General features: G+C 40.5%; 1 protein-coding gene and 2 long non-coding RNA genes across 5 annotated transcripts in view; 2 read left to right on the top strand and 1 right to left on the bottom strand.

The window, feature by feature from the left end:
- The window catches only part of JARID2 (jumonji and AT-rich interaction domain containing 2), a 307,495-nt gene that overhangs the window by 256,639 nt on the left and 31,035 nt on the right, over positions 1–19,821 (bottom strand). The gene's annotated exons all lie outside the window — the stretch shown is intronic.
- On the top strand, positions 1,678–19,424 carry LOC140906969 (uncharacterized). The gene is made up of 3 exons (XR_012157321.1): positions 1,678–1,839; positions 16,110–16,268; positions 16,389–19,424. It is a non-coding gene; the product is annotated as an uncharacterized LOC140906969 (long non-coding RNA).
- LOC140906967 (uncharacterized) lies at positions 4,119–9,871 on the top strand. Its single transcript, XR_012157319.2, has 2 exons — positions 4,119–6,852; positions 7,928–9,871. It is a non-coding gene; the product is annotated as an uncharacterized LOC140906967 (long non-coding RNA).

Below are 19,821 nucleotides of genomic sequence, written 5' to 3'. Positions count from 1 at the left end.
GACAAGAGAAGCTTACTTTTCCCTCCCTTCACCTTTGATCTGCTCACCCTCTGCTGCTAACAACTGGAGAAAACTAGTCTCCTTATGGCACCCCTCCATCTCCCCTGCCAATTCATACGTAAGCAGCAGTGCTGTGAAAGGGCCAGCCCTGCACTGTGAACACTGCCCTGACTCCCTGCCACCAGCCCTCCTGCCACTGACAGATGGGGATGCCACTCAAGAGGAAACGGCACAGCGTGAGCTTCAGGAAGAGGGATGTGTGCTGCTACTGCATGGACACTGCAGTCCCAGAGTCTGATCTAAGGACTGGGACCTAGGACCAGGGAGTGGTCTCAGTGTAGGTCACAACGAGCTTTACTATCATACACCAAAGAGCTGGCGAAAGCCCAAAAGGAACGGAGATGGCCTAATCTGGAGCTAAACGGTTGAGGCTGTGGGTAGGCACCACAGAGAATACACAAATTACAATTATAATAAATGTTTCTAGACCAGAACCACAAAGTACCCAATCTGAAGCCAAAGACACTCAGGAATACTACTTCAGTATCAGGTATTGTCATCAATTACATTGGTGAAGAGAGACCAGTCTTTCCCTGATTGAAGGGAAATTTAAGAGAAGTGCAAGAAAGAGAGGGCGCTTCTAAACTGACACTTTTCTGCAGAGTGCAAAAATGAGCATCAACACTAACAACAATTAGAAATCAGATACTTGTCTACAAACAGATAATATCAGTAACAACATATCAGGCGAAACTGGGAAAGAGGATGGGGTGGGGAGAAGGGGAATAAAATTAGGATAACAGAAAGGACATATTGGTAAAACAGTAAGTAAAGAATTTTGTTCAAGAACATAAAAACAAAGATTTTCAGCAAACTCTGAAAGTCTAAAATTCACAAGTATTTTTATACAAGACCTAAAATGGTAAAATTTCATATTTTTAAAAGAAAAAGGGGACAACATTGAATAATATTAGCAAAAAGCTGTTAGTGGAGACACAGTGCTTAGAGAAACTAGGACGCATCAGAAGTATGTTTTCCAAGGGAAGAGATTTCTGAACCTGTAAGTTCAATTCCAGAGAACCAACCAATATGGAAACGAAAGGGACTACTCATATTGTAACTAGATTAGATTAATTTTTCAAAGACATTTGGGTGAGCAGGGGAGACTAATTCCAGAAACACAATGACTCTCTGTGGAAAGAAGAGTTCTACAAGAACAAATCCAGACAGACAAGCAGCAAAGAGTCCCCAGAAGTGGTCACAAGGTGAGCGAAGAAAGGAATGACCATTTTGTTGTTCCCAGGTCTATCCCTCTCAACTGATGGATACTCAGTTGGGATTTGTCAAGCAGAACCAGCAGGCATGCTTTGTGTTCTGAGACTGGCCTGCAAGTGCTTTCTAGTTTTCACTCAGCCTAACGAAGCCCAAACAGGTATTTGCATGAAAGATTGAACTGACCAAGATTCATAAAGAACTAACGACAGAATAACCTGGCAAGAATATTTACCATATATACTCATTCATAAGCCGAATTTGTTTAGTAAAAAAAGGGAAGCATCAGAAAAGGGGGTGGGCTTATGAATGGGTATAGAGAGGGGGAGAGGTGGGACACAGCCCCTTCCCCTCCCCCGAATAGAGAGGGGAAGGACAGGCAGCACAGCCAGCAGAGCCAGAAGTGAAGAGGCGGGGCCAGAGTCTCTCCACTTCTGGCCACGCTGCTCTCCCCCCAGCCTCCAAAGCAGCTGCAGCAGCTCCGGGGCTGGCAGGCTGCGGCTGCACTGCCCGGCCTGTTGGAGCAGCTCCGGCCAGGCCAGAGACATCCTCCCTGGCCTGCCCTAGGTAAGGTGGGAAGGGATGGAATGGGGAGAGTGTGGGGGTCCCGGGCTAGGGATGGGGTGAGGTGGGGAGGCTCCGGGTTAGGTCATGTGGCGGGGGTGGTCACAGGGGTTACTCCCCTGACCCCCAGCTTCTCCCCCTGCAAATTTCCCCACCAGTTGCTGTCCCAGCCTGTCAGGGTAAGCCGCTGGCGGGCCAGGACATTTTGTTTACTTAGGTTTACCTCCGTGCCTGCGGATGTTTGAGGTAAACAAACTGTCTCGGCCCGTCAGCGACTTATCCTGATGGGCTGGGATCCAAAGTTTGCCACCCCCTGAATTATAAGGTTGGCTTATGAATAGGCCATAAAAATTTGCCAATTTTTACTTATCCATCTTTTGGGGGGGGGGGGTTGGATTATAAATGAACCGGCTTATGATCAAGCAGATACGGTATATTAAACCTTTGTCTGAAGACTCCCATTTGAGCTTTTAATATCCTTTTTGAGTATTATGTGCACACTGTTGAAAATATTGCATCTGATGAGGATGACATTCTTCCGTACTGTAAACTAGAGTAGGAGGAATGTCACAATTTTAAGAATTCAAAAATACACAAAAAAAATTCAAGTTATAAAACAAATTCCACCTTGCAAAAAATTCAGCATTTATAAAGTGCTGTAAAGAACAGAGGGGAAATCCAGTTAGTAATCAGTCAACCCATCTGCTACTAGAATACCATAGGGCTACAGAATTTCAGTTGTATGTTTTGTTTTTTTAAATGCCCTCATTTTAAACCAGGAATTACCTGACCTTATAAATGAAGTTCTGAGTAAGCCTCAAATGAAACACTCAGGAGAACTCGATACTATGTCGATGTCATTTACCTCATGGTAACTAACCACAAAGAGCTATCCTGAGATAGATGCAGTGCAGATGCAGTGAAGACCAAGCATTTAGTTTTACTGCGAGGCAAACAGTTCTATTCCCTCTCCCAGGGTTGATCTCAGTGAGTTTACCTCACGGTAAAACTAAACTAAACTGGTTTTAGCTGTGTTTTTACCTCACAAACAGCTCCACATGCATTAGTTACCCCAAGGTAAAAACATACCTACCTTTTTTAGCAGTGAAGACCAAGCCACAGTGCGATAATTTCTAAAAACCTAAAAAGTGCCCACAGTCTTAATCTTCTCTCTCACTAGACATAACTTTCCCTCAATCCTACCATACCCCCCAGAATTCTGCAATTCTCTCACTTATTTTAGCCCCATTTCATGCTATGCAAGTTCTTTGCCTCTAATCTCTCCAAGAAAGGGTGTGGGGAAAACACATAGGTTGCTATATGACAGGAACTTTTCCTCCCTCTCAAACCACTGTCTAATGGTTTAGGGAAGGTGACATACAGGACAGCGCACACAAGCAGGTAATTAAAATTCTGAAATTAAATGTCCAGGTTTTGAATTCTGACAAAACAAGGGACTAGGTTTTCATACAAATTCTGTCCCACTATTTGACCAGCTCTACTCTGGCATCCAGAGTGTCTCTCTTCAGACCCAATCCCTCAGTTTCTTCTCCTTTATCTCTGCCTTGCTGTCCACAGGCTACCTTCCTTCAATTTTCACGTGCACTTTTGTTGCACCTAGCCAAAAAAGTATCCTTTAATTCAGGGGTGAGCAAAGTACAGCCCGTGGGCCGGATCTGGCCCTCCAGCCGTTTCAATCCGGCCCTCAAGCTCCTTCTGAGGAGTGGGATCTGGGGCTTGCCCCAGTCCAGTGCTCTAGCCGGGGAGCAGGGTTGGTGGCCGCTCCACAGGGCTCCCAGAAGCAGCAGCATGGCCCCACTCTGGCTCCTATGCGAAGGGGCAGCCAGGGGGCTCCACTCTGCATGCTGCCCCTGACCCAAATGTTGCCCCCGCAGCTTCAACTGGCTGGGAACTGCGGCCTATGGGAGCTGCAGTTGTGGCACCCGCAGACGGGGCAGCACTCAGCCGCCTGGCCGCAGTTCCACATAGGAGCCAGTAGGGGGCCTTGGCCACTGCTTCTGGGAGCCGCCTGAGGTACCCGAGCCACTCCCCATGCCCCAACCCCCTTCCCCAGCCTTGATTCCCTTCCTGCCCTCCAAACCCCTCAGTCCCAGCCCAGAGCACCCTCCTACACCCTAAACTCCTCATCCTCAGCCCCATCCCAGAACCCCCCCCCCCAAACTGGAGCCCTCACCCCCCCCCCGCCCCAGCCTAGAGCCCCCCTCCCATACCCTAAACTCCTCATTTCTGGCCCCACCCCAGAGCCCTCACCCCCTCCTGCACCCCAACCCCAATTTTGTGAGCGTTCATGGCCCGCTCTACAATTTCTATTTCCATATGTGGCCCTCGGGCCAAACAGTTTGCCCACCCCTGCTTTAATCCATACTTCACAATCCTGGTTTCTCCTCTTCCCTTTTAACTCCTGGATTAAGCTGTTTGCTGTTTATCCTCTATTTTTTTAAAACCATTGGAAAGTGGATTTTATTCTCACTGCACTGAAACTATTTTTACCAAACTGACAATCTCCATCCACTTGATCAAGTTTAACCATCTTTGACACAAACACAACCGCTTTGGGCTCCGTGCTTATGGAGATTCACTGTGAGAGAGAATTACAGAATATGGGATGTGGTGCAACTGAGGGGTAATTACCTCTCGTAACACATAGCATGTGGATCAACCCAATTCCATTTCCCTGCCTCAAATCTTACAGAAATCACAAGGTCAACCTTATTTGATGCACAAGACTTCAGCTGCTATTTTGTCTTCTATGAAACCTCTTCCAGTTGGCTGAATAGCATTTCTTAACCTGCCGGTATTTTTTATTTAATAAGAATTATGTAAAATGGGCTCTTATAATAGAAATTTTCAAAGTGCAGAGGAGTCAGGAAGGTAACAGTAAGTATTTCTAAAGTATTTCTGGCCCACTACAATCATCAGATGCATTACAGTGGCGTTTTTCATTACAAGCTTAAAAGAAACTGCAACATGGTTTACTACTCAGCTTACACTCAATGGGACATAGGTAAGGTTGCTCTAGAAGCAGTACTGCTGAATTCCGGATTCATGACCAAGTGAAAGTCAGAACTTTAATGTTGCATTAATTGGGTTTTGGGGTTTTCCCTTTCCTATCCAAATTCACACACTAATGTTGTGTGGAAAAATACAGCCCTGAAGGACAAGTGACAAGAGCAAGATGAAGGCATTAATTTTAGATGGCTATTTGTACATATCACAGAAATAAGTTTTAATGGCACCAGTAGAGAAAATTTTATCAACTCTCATCCTTTAAATCAAGATTCTTAACATGTGAAAACATAACACTTGATAATGATCCATCTTATAAAGATTTAAATGAGAAATTTCTAACTACAAATGTAAACTCACAGAAGCCCAAAATGTCCACTGTGAAGTCCCTCTCACTTAATATCTCAATAGCTTGTCAGACTCCTCAACAGGAGGGATTTACCAGCATTACAATATATTTCTGTTCTTGCGCCTCACAACAAAAACACCCCATGCTTTTTATTTTTTTAAAAAGAAGGTAACATTCTGATTTGGGATAGCGAAATTAGAATTCAATGTTCAATCTATGTTTGAAGACTAGTCTAATATCAAACACACACCCTACTCCAGTCTTCAAGATTCATGTCACAGCTACAGCTCATGAGACAAGTCAATTGATATTACAGATGTAAAGACTTCTACCCTATTTTGTTTGTTACACACAGTCAAGGTTCCTTCCCCACTCTGAACTCTAGTGTACAGATGTGGGGACCTGCATGAAAGACCCCCTAAGCTTATTCTTACCAGCTTAGATTAAACACTTCCACCACCAAAGTGTTACATGAAGAACAGGGGAAGTGCCCACTCAGAAACGTCTCCCGCCCAAAATATCCCCCCAAGCCCTACACCCCCTTTTCTGGGGAAGGCTTGATAAAAATCCTCACCAATTTGCATAGGTGAACACAGACCCAAACCCTTGGATCTTAAGAACAAGGAAAAAGCAATCAATCAGATTCTTAAAAGAAGAATTTTAGTTAAAGAAAAAGTAAAAGAATCACCTCTGTAAAATCAGGCTGGTAAATACCTTACAGGGTAATCAGATTCAAAACATAGAGAATCCCTCTAGGCAAAACCTTAAGTTACAAAAAGACACAAAAACAGGAATATATATTCCATTCAGCACAACTTATTTTATCAGCCATTTAAATAAAACAGAATCTAACGCATATCTAACTAGATTGCTTACTAACTCTTTACAGGAGTTCTGACCTGCATTCCTGCTCTGGTCCTGGCAAAAGCATCACACAGACAGAGAGAACCCTTTTTTCCCCCCCGTCCCGATTTGAAAATATCTTGTCTCCTCATTGGTCATTTTGGTCAGGTGCCAGCAAGGTTATCTTAGCTTCTTAACCCTTTACAGGTGAAAGGGTTTTTCCTCTGGCCAGGAGGGATTTAAAGGTGTTTACCCTTCCCTTTATATTTATGACACACACGCTACTTGCCCCGTTACTGTGAACGGTCCTTTAGCAATGAGTTTGTAGGCCTGGGTAGCATCAATCTTTCTTCAAAACAGTCCGAAGCTGAGCATGTGGACTTTGTTATGTTAGTTACAGGAGGTACTGTTGGACTCCGATATGGTTATGGGATCCTGTATTAACAAGAGCTTCAGGGAGGATTGATTCAACAGCACAAAAACAAACTGGCAGTGAGAACACGTGGCTGCTTAGTCTTTCAAACACTCCGCTACTCCATAATTGGCTCATAAATTTAATTCATAACTTGAAATGAACTATCTGTATTTTCAAATGTTGTCATTACTCTCCTGTCTGTAAGCAGTTAAAAAGAACCTTGTGTTGTGACTGAATTAGTGGCATAGTTTATGGCTCACATGGAGCCAAGTACAACCAGAACCTCTCCAAATAGGATTTTCAAACCCAGGATTCCTTGATCAATCATCAATCAATCAAAACTGTCAGAAGGTGAAGCCAGCCCTGGATTTAAGTCACTATGGTAAGCCATGCCCCTCCCATAAAAGCCTCCTCACACAAATTCTTGCTGAGCGGATTGGGAGCAGCTATCTCACAGGCATTGACTATACTACAGCAGTATCATTAAAAGGAATTCCATGACATGCCTTGTCTTCAGAACACTGAATAGAAGCTTCAATATTAGAAAGAAAATAGAGCAGGGATGGAAGGAATGGGAAGCCAAAAAGATTGTATATAGTCACATAGACAAACATTTTTTAAAAAATTTAAGCTACATAGTTGATCTATTGACCAAATGGCAGATACAGAAGGATAAAATGTTCCTAGAGGATTAGAATTTCTTTGCATTTCTTTTCATGTTGTAACTGAATATTAGTAAAAAGCAACAAATACTTCCGACCACAGTTGTCAAATTCATTCCAAAGTGGGCACAGGGCAAATGTGTAAAAAAAGCAAATTGCATTTCAGAGCAAGGCTTCATATATATTTTTAAATGACATACTGGACATTCAAATTATTATTTATTGTTCAAGAGTTTTAGACTAATTTAAACAACTAATAAAATCCCCACTTAAGCAGCAGGTTTTACAAATTAAATTGACAAAGACATCAAAATCAAGATTTCACCTCTACACCCCCCTACCTACAGAGGAATGAAGCATAGGGAGGAGGGAAAGTAGTACAATCCACACACAATTATAGCACAGGTCCAAGAAAATCCAGTTTTGAAGACAACAAAGTAAAAGTATTTAAATATTTGTACACATACAGACAAGACAGACCAATACACATGACGGACTAATAGTCTGTTCACAGGGACAAGGGTTTTTTTTTAAAAGTTTAGAGACACTTCAGATTTTAAAGGCCCTGAAGTAGCTTTCAGACAAGCTTCAGTTTCACCCTGAACTGCAGAATTCCAGTTCAAGTTGGAAGCTCAAGAAGAAAGCCAGCCTAGTCACATCCAGTCATTTCATTCATGTGCTTCCTAAGAGAATAAGTAGTACATTTCTTACATATAAACTTGCTGTGGCTATGTGCTTGCCCACAGAGTCGGTACAGTTCAGGTTGAAAGTAGTTGTTATTTTTATTCTTTCCAGCTTTAGGCCCAGGAAGCAACTTCAGGAGAAAAGATTACGATCCACTAAGCAGACGTTTCAAGAAAATACCTACAGCTATTTTGTCCCACTAGAACATAAACCAAGCAAACAGAAGGCTGTCCAACAGAAAGTTGTTTTTGTTTTGGGGTTGTTTGTTGTTTTTTTGGAGGGGGGTGGAGGGAGGTGCTTCAAGGGAAAAAGAGTGACTTTGCTAACCAGCATTGGAGAAGGCTAAACTGTGTAACAAATTGAGCTCTAGTACAGTGGCTCTCAACCTTTCCACACTACTGTACCCCTTTCAGATTTGTTTTGCGTACCCCTAAGTTTCACATAATTTAAAAACTACGTGCTTACAAAATCAGACATAAAAATACAGAAGTGTCACAGCACGCTATTACTGAAAAATTGCCGACTTTCTCATTTTTACCATATAGATATAAATCAGTTGAAATATAAAATATTGTACTTACATTTAAGAGTGTATAGCATACACAGCAGTATAAACAAGTCATTGTCTGTATCAAATTTCCGTTTGTACTGACTTCACTGGCACTTTTTATGTAGCCTGTTGTAAAACTAGGCAAATATCTAGATGAGCTGATGTACCCCCTGGAAGACTTCTACGTACCCTGGTTGAGAACCACTGCTTTCGTGTGAACAATGTAGGACAGCTTCTTTTTTTTTAAAAACAACATCTCTTACTCAATGAAGTAATGGCACTTTAACTTCTTCTAAGAATAGCCTCCTAACAGGCTTGTAAAATGCATCCAATCCACACACAAAAGGGCTCCAAGCTATATGGGTGCATGCCAAACTCCATTTAGTTGCCAATGTGCATGGAGGTCACTTGTGTAATAGCACTAATGGTTCAAACAGTCCTTCCACTATTCTCCAACCCTGCACAGGTGGCCTTTCAGAATCTCCCAGAGTCAGTCTGGGACCTGTTCTCAAAACTGTGGGATAAGCCTTCAGAAGGAAACACAGCTAAGGATTTGTCTACACAGCAGGGTAATGTGCACTATGGACGTACAATTTCCACAGCGCACAAACATGTTGGACATTAATTGGGCCACGTAGATCCTTCTGGTGCACACTGAAGGTTTCCTAATGCATTTTAACGTAATGCTTTACTACTCCTTTGGGGTTGTGTGTTATGGGGATTGGTTTCGCTTTTTGACATGAAATTGTGGGAACAGAGTCAAACACATTCAGCTGCTAAACTGCAGACGTTCCATTTTATGCACAAGAGCAGGAGCCTTTTGAGGACATCATCAAAAGTATCTTTCTTACTTATGGAGGATTAGGGTTCCATGAATAACCTCATCTGCTCCAACAGACAAATCAGCTTATGGAGTTTGGTTGTATCTTTACTTAAGCAGGAAAAGGACATTCTCTGACATTTTAAGTAGTAGTTTAAAAAAAAAAAAGTGTTTTATTAGTTGTTCTTTGAAATAATCTTACTATTAATTGTTTAGAAATACAAAAGTGCCCAAAATATGCCAGATGCTTTCCAAACAAAGGAGGAAGAGAATCTCTGTCTTGAAGAGATTAAAATCTAAGACAACAAAAATAGAGGAAAGGTGGGAGACTGCAATACTGCATACAAGCAAAGTTATTCTAGTGATGACAATCGAATGTAGTGGGTTTCTTGGTTTTTTAAGTTAAATAAAACTATTGCAAATAGTTTCTGTGCCTGAGTTTGTTTTTCTCTTTTATTAAAATCCAAATGATTCCCACATATCATTCTAATTGGCCATGTGATCCCCGAACCCATTACTTCCTGCTTGCCAGCCTATGTTAATTTACCTTGGTAATTTACTCTTTTCCTTGCCACGGGGATAGGACTCAGCGAGGGAAGATAAACATTGCAGTAAATTTCACACAAAAAACTTTAAAGGTTAAGTGTCCGAAGTTACTCTGCAGGTCCAGACTGTAGTCATTAAACTGTTCTCCGAATAGACTTTCAGATGATATTTGCAAGTACTTTGGAATAGATGGGGGAGAAATGGGACATGATCAGCAATCTCTAATCAAAAAGATACCTAGTACAAGCTCATGTGGAATGCTGAAGGTTAGAGGTAAGAAGGTGTGTGCACCTGTAGTGAAGCTTGCTCAACACCTGGCTACAATAAATTTGCCTCAAGCCATCCTCTACAAGTCTTTTCCCTTCATAAGTATTAGATTCACTCACACTTTTACTCACTCATGGTTCCCCCAAAAAACAACCCCACCTAACAAAAATCAAAAACCAGACTGATGTGGCTTTGCCATGTTGGGTATGTATTCCAAAAATAGAAATTAAACCCTCAGAAGACCAGAGGCCCCCTATGTGTTCTGGCTAGGGGGAAAGAACACAATAATGTTTAGATGGATAGCACTCATTTTTCATCACCAAACCCTATTACTTAAGCATGGAACAGCCTTTTTATAAAGAACAACTTTAGTGATCACTAAATATACCTTTAGTGTTTAATAAAAATGAAAACTAAGTGCAAAGAATTACCTGAAAATAGCTGTATAGCTAGCCACCTTCAGCAGATTCACAACTCATCTTTCTGTAGCCACTTCCTCTTGATTGCACTATCTTCATTTAATGCCAAAACCAAAAAAGCTTTGCTTCTATTTAGGGGATGGATGGTAATTTGTCCTTTGTATTACAAGAAAAAAACTTCCATTGGAAGGTACTCACTGTTTTTAGTTCCTTAGGGCTATTATAGTCACCCTTTGCTTTAACTCCTTTTCTCTGTAGACAGGATTTATGGAGTATGATACTCAGCAACATTTACTCCCAAAGAATTTTACATCTAGGATTTGTTTACATTTCATTGGAGAAAAAACATGGTTACAAATAGGAAGGAAATAAATACATACATACAATTTTTGACCCAGATTACTGTATTTGGAAGCAGGTTTTTCTTTTAGCAAATTATGGTTTAAAAACTTTCATAATTGAAGTTTTAAGTTAAAGGTGGTGGGAAGGAAGTCACTGTAAAACAGCCTCTTTTGCCCAAAGCTAGTTTTACAAAATCGACTATTTCCCCAACTTCTGCTTACGGAGGTTTTATTCTGGCAAGCTCTAAAGTCTTTTTAAAAGCAGATCTTAGATCAGCAAGGAAACACACTCAGCAGGGCTAGAAAACAATGGAAAGATTTTATTAAGGTAGAACACTCACAGAAGGAAAGATCCTGCCTTACTCATGCAACCTGGAAAGAAATGTACACTCAAAACCCCCAGAAAGGTCGCAAAGGGGTCAGACTCTACTCGGGAGATAGCCAACCCAAAAAGTGTTACAACAGACTTTCACTACAACTTCTCCTTTACAACTCCTGCTAGACTGTAAGTTTCCTAGTTTGCTGATTTTCCACTACTATTTAATTGTATGCACTGCACCCCCAATTCCACAAATTAGAAGTCACCAATAGTCATTACTATCAGCTAACAGATCAACCATTTGTGGTACACACAAGAGAGGACACTTTTAAAAGCAGGAATATGCAACCCATTTAAGCTATGTTTGTCAAGTGATGAACTAAGCAGCTATCTTCAAAGGGCAGATCCTATTCTAAACAGTAGAGGAGATTTGAACTTTGACTTAATATTCCTCAAAACACAATACAATACAGTAGTTGAAAATCGTCCAACCGGACTCTTGCAATGATCTGGAGGAAGGCTAAAGTCAATGCGGTTCAAATGCAGTCCAATTTAATTAACTTAAAAAAAAAACAAAAAACAGAATCACTCTCACCATAGTCTGATAATGTGCAGAATTAGGTTAGAAGGACAATTTTTGGGTGAAATGTTGTTGAAATAACTTTGCAGGTCTCTGGTAGTTGTGGTCAGGGGAAAATTAAATATTCAGTTGCACTTTTCAGCACAAGAAGGCTCAGAGAGGGACAGTCAGGCCAAACATTGCCCCAAATTCACATTGTGAGAGAATATGCCTTTGTATAACCCCAAGCAAATAGCCATGTTCCAAGTGTTATCAGCTCGTGACTTTTTTGAGAGTCATGATATTTGTGTTTTCTTTAAAGCCTCAGTTCCTCGAGTCCTGTAAATACATGAGAACCTCTTCAGTTTAAAATGTCTGATACGTGCATCCAGATAAACACATACATTTCTAGCCCTCATGCTTGCTTGAAAAGCTTGAAAACGTGACCCGAATGTACCCAAAGCCTCAAGAGTCAGAAAGTAAATATGAAGAACTTCAAAATCATGGATTTTTAAAACGAATCTTATAATTATTTGGAGGCTGCCTTTTAAAAAAATATATTTGGAGTGGACAATGCTGATGTTCCCATGATGATCAGAATGGGGATCAGGGAAGAGGATTTGCCCTGCTTCTGTTGAAGTTTACCAAAAAAAAAAAAAAAATCCACTGTGCTGTTTGCAATGCAAATAACACAGCATTGCGTTCATGTACAAAAACCTGAAGAAGATTAGAAACACAGGTGCAACTAATCTGTCCATCATTGTTGTCCAAGCTCAGCAAAACAATCATAAAAGGATGAGAAGTTAGATTTTTAACATTTTTCTTTTAATAATCTTTGGTCTTGTTTGTACCACAAATAATTTATTTTAGCCTAACAGTGTCCACCTTTCATTCCATATGCTGTCCAACATTGCTCCTCCTCCCAAAACCAGTTCCAGTGCACAGGTTCATTGGTGCACGCTGCTCAGAGAGAGGTGCACTGCAGAGTATAATGGCTGCTATTTTTAGTGATACAGTCCCTTTTACAAAAAAGGGTTTAACTACTTGCATTCCAAAGCAAATACAAATACCACAAAACAAGTCAATTTTTAGTTCCAGCAGAACCAAGCTCCAATTCTAGAAACAGACTCAAGGGAGCTAAAATTCACAGGAAGGCATTTGCAGCAGATGGAGGACCCGATTCTCTGTTCCTTGCACCCTTAGTCATCATTTACACCCACTTTGCACAGGTGAAAATGATCACACCAGCTGAAAAGGAGTGGAGAATCAGACCCTAACCCAAGAAACTGGACAGAGGGTCTCTTATCCCACCGAGAGAGACCACAAGGCAGGATGCTATTTTATTACACAACTCAAGAAAGTGATTCTCTTGTTTAATTTTTTCATGAAATTAAATTACATTTAAAAAAAAATAGCTGAACAACAAGAGTATGCAAATATTTCTAGGTTCTGAAGAGATCAGGCCAACCACCTCCCTGGTGGTTTGCATGTTGTCATCAGAACTGCTTGATGTTTATATAGCCTTATAGCTTAAATATGTTTTACATGTCTTTCGAGGTACAGAGCACATATTTATGAGTTGCAGTGATTGCTTTTTCATAAGTGGTGTATAGACATGTGGAAAACAGAGGTTCCCAAGACTAATACTGTCTCCAACCAAAATTCTTAAAGAGAGGCAGAAGACCAAACTAACAGACATAGAATGGGCATGCTTTACTGGGAAGGAGCATATAAATTAACCAACACTACAGAAGAGAAAACCCAACTATTAATCCTTTCTGCTACACTTAATTGATTCTTAAACAGTAAAATTTTACTGATGCTAAGCTAAACGTTTTGGTAAATTTAATTTATATATTATCCTTCATCATAAATGATCCCAAAAGTGCTTCATAAACTTTTTTACACACCCATAAATCACTCAGATCTCTACAATGTAGCAGCTTTTTAGCTGCATAGTGACACTACTTGATATGTTAAGGACTGAAAGTGAAGAATATCATGAGGCAGACCCTCAGAGGATGTAATATGGCATGTCAGTGTTAGAGTCCAAATGCCAATTTACACTAGCTGAGGATCTGGCCCTAAAACCAACTGAAATTAGAGAAAACTTAGGTAAGTAAATGTAATTACCGGAACTGGTAATTACAAGACCACCAGGTTTTAAAAAAAGTCCTATTTTTACAAAAAGCTTTCTTTAAAAGGACCACGGCCAATATTTTCAAATGTGGACACCTAAAACTGTGCTCCTAAATCCATATTTAGACACCTGAACTAGGGTTTTCATTTTCAAAGGCATACCTGCTACTCTAGTATATGCATCAAATATGTCTTCATCCTCGCTCCTGCCACACAGTGTGAAAAAGGGAATTCAAAAGTGTGTTTCTATGTTTGGGGTTCCAATCTAATTAAATGAGTATAGTTAATTGGATTGTTAACTAAAAACCAACTATAATTCTTACCCTAAGATCAAGCAGTTGCTTTTCTATTTTCTCTTCTCCATCTCCCCTCTGCTCCCAGATCTGAAACATTTTGTGTTCACTCTCTTCCTTTCTCCCTACACCAAAATCCCTCCAACACCCAACTTAGCCACAATGAGCTGTGAAAATGATACTGGAACAGGGTTGTCAGAATTTGTCGAGTCACTCACTCTAATCACGGTTTTAAATTGGCTGAAGAGGAGGGGAGCAGGAATAGAGCTGATGTTTTAAGGTAGAGGCTGGTAGCCTTAAAAAAACAAAAACAAAAAAACAACCTACCATCCTCAGCAGTAAGAATTTCCCTCTAAAATCCTGGAATTCCTTTTATTTAGTGAAGAGATACTTCTCCCTCCAATTTCAAAACTGACAAAGGGAATTAGATATTTTAAACTTATGCATGCACGTTCACACATTTTGGAGTGAAGCATCTTCATTAATTCAGTTGCCCAATGTATATCAGAAGCTTCCTAGTAACAGTTTCCATATTTATATATTTTTTTAAAAAAGTGGAGCCGCCAAGCCATAAATTCAGACATTCTGAATTCATGCCTGCAAATCCAGAAGTAAATCCAGATGTGAAATATCAGCGAGGCAGATACTAATGCCAGCACATTCTTCACACCAAATAATATGCATTAAACTGATACCTTACCACAATATTAGCAGGTCCATATACAACTGCAAAATCCTTCTGCTCAGGCACCACTATCTACACCACTGACAAACTGACTAGAAATCGGATTGCCACAAGAGTGTTTGATGAAGCCTCGATAGTTTCTACCAGCCCACTGTTTTTTACAGCTCACTGTTTTTTAATATTAGTAGGGGGAGCGGAAAACTGGGGGAAGCTGAAGTGTTTTGGAACTGGAGGTAGAAAGAGAGAAATTAAAGTTCTCATCTTGGCCCTGCTTTAGTTTAACTCAAAACAAAATTAGGGAAACACTATATTACCACAACTGATACTGAGCCAACATTTTCTCTGGCAGACTATAGTCAGAATCACTGAAGTCCCCTGCCCCTCACTTCTCTTTAATGCTATTAAAGTTCTGCAAATGAACAACCGTATGTTTGTGCTCACTTCATTCTTCCTTGCAACGTAAAACTTTACACACTGTACTAGAGAAAGTAATACATACACATTTGAGGGAGCAGCTCTGCAAAAGACACATTCCAGTTTATTCCCCCTAGTCACTCAATCCAGCATTCTGAGGTTAAACTAGAGAAAAATACCAGTGATGGTTCTACTTATCAGCCATTAAGTGGTGTTTTGATCCAGGAGTACAGCTTGCACCCCCAATGTGGAGAACTATGCCGAGGAGCAACAAGTCACACCTACACTACTTTGGACACATGTAGGTGGACCCAGGTTCAGGGGAAGAGCATGCTAAAAATAGTAGTGTGGCCATGACAGCACAGAATGCCTATGTGAGCTGTAAGAACGAGAAGTACTTGTGGCACGTTAGAGACTAACAATTTTATTTGAGCATCAGCTTTTGTGGGCTAAAGCCCACTTCATCAGATGCATGCAATGGAAAATACAGTAGGAAGATGTATACACACACACACACACACAGAAAAAATGGGGGTTGCCATACCAACTCTTAACGAGACCAATCGATTAAGGTGGGCTATCATCAGCAAGAGAAAAAAAAACTTTTGTAGTGATAATCAGGATGGCCCATTTCAAACAGTTGACAAGAAGGTGTGAGTAACAGTAGGGGGAAAATTAGTATGAGGAAATAGTTTTTAGTTAGTGTAATGACTCCTCCACTCCCAGTCTTTATTCAAGCCTAATTTAATGGTGTCCAGTTTGCAAATTAATTCCAATTCAGCAGTCTTTCATTGGAGTCTGTTTTTGAAGTTTTTTTGCTGAAGAATTGCCACTTTTAGGTCTGTAATTGAGTGTCCAGGAAAGTTGAAGTGTTCTCCCACTGGTTTTTGAATGTTATAATTCTTGACGTCTGATTTGTGTTCATTTATTCTTTTGCGTAGAGACTGTCCAGTTTGGCCAATGTACATGGCAGAGCTGTGAATCACACCTCCCAGCAGCTGTCTAGACATACTCTTGGAATATGCTGTGAAACTAGCATAAATGGAGTCACACATGGAATCACTTTCTAATAGAAGACACTGCCTTAATTACAAATACAGGTAATTCTTTCTAATGGCTTTAGCACACAGCCAAGAACTCCCACGGTCTAATTTGTCTCTGCTATATAGTTACTTTGAGATCTAGGGCAACCCACTTACGCTTGGTCTCTAATTTTCCAGGTCCATCAGTAACATAGCAAAGTAGGCATTAAGAAGCTTTGTTGACACATACAAGTCACTTTGAAGCTACAGCATTCTATAAGGAATGAATACCAAAGAAGTGGTTTACCTCTCTACAAAGTCAAGTTCTGAAAGATTATGTCCTGTCAAGAGTCATTCTGCTACCATACAGAGGCCCAATAGCTGAGACAGAGGAGAACTGATCTGGGTATAGGAGTAATTCTAGGATTGCCACCGCTGCTCTTCTAATATTTCCATACTTGAGTTTATTGCTCTTCTATTGGCACCTGATGGAAGGCTATTGTGCACATAGCACCATGTCTACAGATTCAGGAAGGCACCAATCCACTTGTTTGCACTCTGCTCATTTTTCCAACTATATGGGTTAGAAACAGGTGGTTTTTTTTAAAACTGCGATTCCAGAACTCTTACAGCACATTCTGAAGCCACAGAAGCATGGGATGTGCAAGGTCCGGGGTCTAATGATGTGATATATGCCATCATGTGCCAGCAATGCGCCTTTGCCACGTACATTGGCCAAACCAGACAGTCTCTACGTAAAAAAAATGAACGGACACAAATCAGATGTCAAGAATTATAACATTCAAAAACAAGTCGGAGAACATTTCAATCTCTCTGGTCACTCGATTAGAGACCTAAAAATCGCAATATTACAACAACAAAAACTTCAAACACAGACTCCAATGAGAGACTGCTGAATTGGAATTAATTTGCAAACTGGACACCATTACAGTAGGCTTGAATAAAGACAGAGTGGATGGGTCATTACACAAAGTAAAACTATTTCCCCATGCTTATTTCTCCCCCCCAGCCACTGTTACTCTCACCTTCTTGTCAACTGTTGGAAATGGGCTATCCTGATTATTACTACAAAAGGTTTTTTCTCCTGCTGATAACAGCTCACCTTAATTGATCACTCTCGTTATAGTGTGTATGACGACACCCATTTTTTCCATGTTCTCTGTGTATATACGTATATATCTTCCTACTGTACTTTCCACTGCATGCATCCGATGAAGTGGATTTTAGCCCCCGAAAGCTTATGCTCAAATAAATTTGTTAGACTCTAAGGTGCCACAAGTGCTCCTCGTTCTTTTTCTGAATGGGTACGTGTGGAGAAAGACTTCATTTGTTAAGGCCTGAGAAAAGGACGTTACAAAAACTGAGACTCAGTAAGATGAGAGCTTAGAGAAGACAGCTGTGTGGATTGATAAAATAGGCCATATTTACAGAGATTTCACATTGAAAGAATTGGGAAGACTTAGACGTAGCCCAGATTGCAAGATCCTTTTCCTAGCCCATCCCTTTGATTATGTCACCCTCTCTTTGAGTCCTTCCATTGTCTCATTGGTTCCTTGTGCTCCTGTGTTTATACCCAATTGTCATCTCTTGCCTTATACTTAGATTTTAAGCTCTTTGAGGCAGGGACCATCTTATTGTTCTCTGTTTGTACAGCACCTAGCACAATGGGATCCTGATCCATGACTAGGGGTCCTACTGCAGTAATAGTAATATGACACAAGATTAAACCAATAGTGTACTCTTTTCTTGGAAGGGGAAAAAGAGAAAAATTCAGTTTATCTTTGTTTCTCAATGTCTCACCACGTTAATGAAAAAGGAGTAATTTAAACTAGCCCTCTGGGTCGCAATCATAGCCATCAGCTTCAATGGCAACTACTTACATTCAATTAATGGGGTTATTAGGCTTTTGGTGTTTAAGTCCACATTTTGCTAAAGTTTCTGGATTAGACATTTTAGTTTTAAATTTTGAAAACTGAGCATGTGGGAACACAAATCTTAAAGCAAGGCAAATGGATTATTTCAATAATCTTTAAATCAATACAATCTTAGAAATTTACCAGGCACCTCTAATGCCTTTACCATCTAGAAAAGGTATTTGTCATTAACAAATGAAGCACTTAAACCTGAGAAGTTACCTTATCACAATAAATGAGGGGGGATGTTTGGGGCCTGTTTATACAGCAGAGTTGTACTGATAACATGTATTAACTTTAAAACAGATCTAGTTAAACTCCTACAAGGGGCAGAGTGGATGCTCTTATTCTGGCATAAACTTGGCTTACTTTGGATTATCTTAAATTGATTAGCAACAAGTTTAACTAGACTTAAATAAGTCACTCTTAGGCCATGTCTGCACTACGGGTGGTACAGAAGCACAGCTATGGTGATATAGCACTGCAGCAGACATGCTTGTCTGCACTGCGGGTGGTACAGAAGCACAGCTATGGTGATATAGCACTGCAACAGACATGCTTCATACAGCAACGGAAGGGGTTTTTCAGTCACTGAAGGAGCTCCACCTCCCCACACATCAGTAGCTAGGCTGACAGAAACATTCTTCCATCGACCTAGCCATGTCTACATCAGGAATTAGGTCCGCATAGCTACAGTGCTCAGGAATGTGTACTTTTCACACCCCCATGTGCCAAAACTAAGCTGATCTACATTTCAAATGTAGACCAGGCCTAATACCAAAAGAAGACTGTTCACACACCATGCTGCACTGCTTTCAATTCATATGTTAAGCTCTACCAGTGCAACTTTCTCATGTAGACCAGCCTGGTAGTGTAACTGACAGATATTACTCTTGTACAGATCGCCCTAGTAGAGATGGGCCATTAGCACAGATCTTGAGCTTTCCATTTGTAAAATAAGAGGCTCTTTCTTCACACCTTTAAAAAAAACAAACCATCTATCAAGACCAACTACTGTCATCCCATTCTGACAGACTAACACCACAAGGAGATGAAGTAGTGTTATATTAGGCTTTTCTACCACTGGTAACAGCTATGTACTTTAAAATGTTTCCCTTCCTTTGTGCCCTGATGTAGTTACCAAATCATTTTAAATAGAATTGGATAGTAAGTTTTCTGCTACAACTAAGATGCAAAACAGTTACAAAAAACCCCAACAACTAATGTCCGAGATTGCAGTCACTCACTGCATTTTGGCATACAATTATCCTCAATCCTTTTATTACTAAATTATTATTTTGGGGGAAGGGGGGAAGAGGGGAGGGGGAACGCAATCTGTATTCCTCAAAGTACTTTTCTATTCTGAAAAGTGACAAACGCTTTGGAGCTCCATGTTTATTGGTTCTCCAAGGACTTCCAGATGAAAACATGTTCAATTTGGAAAGTAACAAGATGTTTTTCATAGCTGCCAACACTGCTAACTTGGTCTAGAATCTTCAAGCCATGCTGGTTTTTCTGCAGCGTCAGTTCTGCAACTGAAGTTAGTTAATCGTTCTAACAAAAATGATATTATCCAAAACGGAACCCAGCTCCCTCGCACTACATCTTCCCTGGGAAAGTATCATGTTAACACATTTTAAAATGTCAGACATGGTTTCACCCTTGTTATGGACAAACACGGTCATATTCAAAAACAT

Source organism: Lepidochelys kempii, chromosome 2 (assembly GCF_965140285.1).
Source record: "Lepidochelys kempii isolate rLepKem1 chromosome 2, rLepKem1.hap1, whole genome shotgun sequence".
NCBI classification, from domain to species: Eukaryota; Metazoa; Chordata; order Testudines; family Cheloniidae; genus Lepidochelys; species Lepidochelys kempii.
This window is presented reverse-complemented; position numbering and strand designations above follow the sequence as displayed.